At 41.6% G+C, this 3,719-nt stretch overlaps 1 protein-coding gene across 1 annotated transcript in view; it reads left to right on the top strand.

Moving 5' to 3' along the window:
- The window catches only part of DTWD2 (DTW domain containing 2), a 203,695-nt gene that overhangs the window by 194,885 nt on the left and 5,091 nt on the right, over positions 1-3,719 (top strand). The gene's annotated exons all lie outside the window — the stretch shown is intronic.

Here is a 3,719-nt window from a genome sequence, read left to right as displayed (position 1 = left end):
TATTCCATTGTGTGTATGTACCACAATTTGTTTATCCATTCTTCAGTTGATGGGCACTTTGGCTGTCTCCATCTTTTTGCTATTGTAATTAGTGCTGCTATAAACATTGGTGTGCATGTATCTTCTGCTGCTATAAGCATTCAACCTATTCTTGACTATACATCTTCTACTGATCCTGATTGGAAGAGATCTTATTTGTGTTTCAAAAAAAGGTGATTCTATGGAATGCAGAACTCATTGGACATCTTGTTAAAGTGAGGGTCAACAAAAAAGAAAACCTTCAATGAGATGGTTTAACACAATGGGATCACCATTGGGATCAAGTGTAGCAACATTTGTGAGTTTGCTGCAGGACAGAGCAGTATTTTGTTCTGTTATGCATAAGGTTGCTGTGAATTGGTACTGACTCTATTACACCTAACAATAACAACAACAACACTTACATAAAATGAAAAGAAAAGGCAAATATTCAGAGACCAGTGTTTGCTGAACCTCTTCCAATCAGTTGGACAGACAGTTGTCTTCCAAATTTCTTAGCATATATGTATGAGTGCCTCCAGGGCCGCATCAGTTTGTTGAATGATTTCAATTTGTATTCCATCAATTTTTGTGGCCTTGTTCTTTGCCAACACCTTCAATGTACCTTGGATTTCTTTCTTCAGTATCATTAGCTCTTGATCATATGCTACCTCTTAAACTTTTTGAACACTTCTTTTTGAACTGTGACTCAGTGTATTCCTTCTGTCTTCTTTTGATGCTTTCTGCAACATTCAATATTTCACCCTTAGATTCCTTCAGTATTTCAACTAGAGCCTTGAATTTTTTCTTCAGTTCCCTTAGCTTGATAAATGTTCAGCATGTTCTTCCCTTTAGGTTTTCTATTTATAGATCTTTGCACACTTTATTATAATATTTGATTTTGTCTTCTTGAGCTGCTCTTTGAAATTTTCTATTCACCTCTTTTAGTTCCTCATTTCATCCATTTGCTTTAGCATCTCAAAGTTGAAGAGCAAATTTCAGAGTCTCTTGTGACATCCATTTTGGTCTTTTCCTTTTTTTTTTGTCTTCTCAGTGACCTTTTGCTTTCTTCCTGTATGGTGTTCTTGATATCATCCCACAACTCTTCTGACTTTCATTTACTAGTGCCTAGTTCATCAGTCTCTTCTTGAGATAATCTGTAAATTCAAGTGGAATATGTTCATGGTCATATTTTGTCTCTTGTAGACTTGTTTTAATTTTCTTCAGTTTCATCATAAACTTCAGTTGTCTGCCCCTGGCCTTGTTTTGACTTATGATAGGGAGCTTTTCCACAGCTGTTTCTATGTTGTTGTTGTTATTGTTATGTGCCGTGGAGTCAGTTCCGACTCATAGCAACCCTGTACAGGGTTTCTGAGGCTGTAAATCTTTATGGGAGCAGAAAGCCTCATCTTTCTACTGTGGAACAGCTGGTAATTTTAAACTGCTGACCCTGAGGATAGTAGCCCGAGTCATAGCCACTACACTACCAGAGCTGTTTCTGTAGATGTAGTCAATTTGATTTCTTTGTATTCCATCTGGTGATGTCTATATGTATGGTTGTCTTTTTTTATTTATTAAGTTTTTGTTGTGAATTATGTGGGTTTACATGGGAGAACGTCAGTTTTACATTCATCCTATTGTATTTCATTTCATTGCAGCGATCACAGTCCCCTCCATGCTTCACCAAATAAACAAAGGGTACACCCCACAGGCCCGTCCCCTGGCCATCAATGCACAGACCCTCTCCTTCCCTGAGTCCCATGTCCCCTGACGCTTCATCTGTCCATGTCATCATCTCTGTCTCCATCCCTGGCATCACTGCCTCTCTGGGTAGGGTCACGCTTTCCACTCTTCTCTGCTCCTAAGCTGCAAAATCAATCACTCCCCTCCTTTTGTCAAAAAACATCTACCTCTACATTTCTGACCCTCACACTCAGTCCTAATGGCCATTATTCCCTATTGTACCACAAGAGTCTTCTCCCCATTTCCTTTAGCCAGCCCAGTCCCAAAAGACTGGAAATAATTCAGTGAAGGTTTTAACCTATCCCAGCCCCATCTGGAACTAGGCTCCCTCCTGAAAGCTTGTAAGCCAGTCACTTCTTGCCTTTATAGCCTCCACCCCCCATTTTGGGTAGCCAATGTCTAAGTTGCCCATCCCTGTCAACCCTGTGTTTCGAGGGGGTGGGAGTGATCCTTGCTGTAAAGACTTGTTTCCTTTTTTGAGCTACTACATCCATATGTACAGGTACAGTTCATCAAATTGTAGTGGGTTGCTCTTTTTTATTTCCCCCTCTTCTTTCTTCTTCTAGTCGAGTTCTGATCATCTAGCCATTGAAGCCAGGTCGAGTGGGTACTATCTGCAAGTATGGGTATTCTTGTGTGTCTCCCCTCACTTCATATCAGCTAGATGCTTCACTAACCTCTCTAGTCCTCTGTGGCTATGTCACTGCCTATGGACCTAGGAGTCCCCGGGTCATGCCTTAACTGCTGGCCATCCAGGTCTTTGCCTGGGTTCACAGGAGTCTATTGAATGTGGTCGGACTTAGATCCCAACTTTATTGCTGTCTTTTTCCCCTCTTCCCCTTATCAGAGACTAATGTGCTCACCATCCAGACCACATGCCTGCTCGTGTACTCCCCTTGAGTCTTAGTCTTGGAAGGGAGTTTGCTCTGAGGGGTCTGGACCACTTGCCTTTTATGGTTCCCAGGTGAACAGCTTACTTGTTCTTGTAGGAATCCATCATACTGCCATTGTTGTTTCTGATTATTCCTGCTGGTCTTCCTTCACAAAGTACTTTCTATTCTAGCCACTGGGCTAGTCTACTTGGCCTTTCCAGTAGAAATTTCCCACTTCAGACACTTCTGAATGGAATTCTGATTTCCACCTACATACAGTCTTATGCAATACAAAAGCTCCACAGGAGACCTCTTTCACTGGGCAATTTCTAGCCCCTTTAAGGTTTTCCAACCAGTTATAGGCTGAAGACTGACACTTTCTATTGTAATGTTTCTGGCTATTCCTCCTCCCCCCTACCCCCAAGTGTCTATTTCACAATGGTAGACAAGGGATACCAAGATTCAAAAGACAGTGAAGCATTTTAACATTATTCCCCTCTTTTACCCTTTCAAACCATGCCTCAATCCCTGTATCCCGAAGCCTATTGTTCCAAGGTTGTGTATACATCATCATTTACCTCTGTCCCACTTAGCCCATGCGAACCTACCTAACTGTTCTTCCATCCACCTTGTTCTTCCATTCTCCTCCCCCTTCTTGTGTATTGCCACCCTCCCCACCCCCCAGCATCCAAGCTTTTCTGTGTCTATTCCCTACTCTGTGCTCTGTCTTCCCCTCCTTCCCTCCCTCCCTTCCTCTCATCTCATACATCCCGGTGATAAGCAATTATATATATAGTTTTGGTTTTTTTGTTCCCCTTTGGGTGGATTCTTTCTCTTAGTCTTTTACAATCATGGCCCTATGCAGTATTTCTCCTTTTGTGACTGACTAATTTCACTCAGCATAATGTCCTCAGGGTTCACTCATGTTATGTGGTGGCTTGCAGCTTCTTTGTTGTTCTTCAAAGTAGTATAGTATTCCATTGTGTGTATGTACCACAGTTTGTGTATCCATTCTTCAGTTGATAGGCATTGAGACTGTCTCCATCTTTTTGCTATTGTAAATAGTGCTGCTATGAACATTGATGT

This window comes from Chrysochloris asiatica, unplaced genomic scaffold (genome assembly GCF_000296735.1).
Source record: "Chrysochloris asiatica unplaced genomic scaffold, ChrAsi1.0 scaffold00228, whole genome shotgun sequence".
Lineage (NCBI taxonomy): Eukaryota > Metazoa > Chordata > Mammalia > Afrosoricida > Chrysochloridae > Chrysochloris > Chrysochloris asiatica.
Note: the sequence above shows the minus strand (reverse complement) of the source record. Positions and strands in the feature narration are given on the sequence as shown.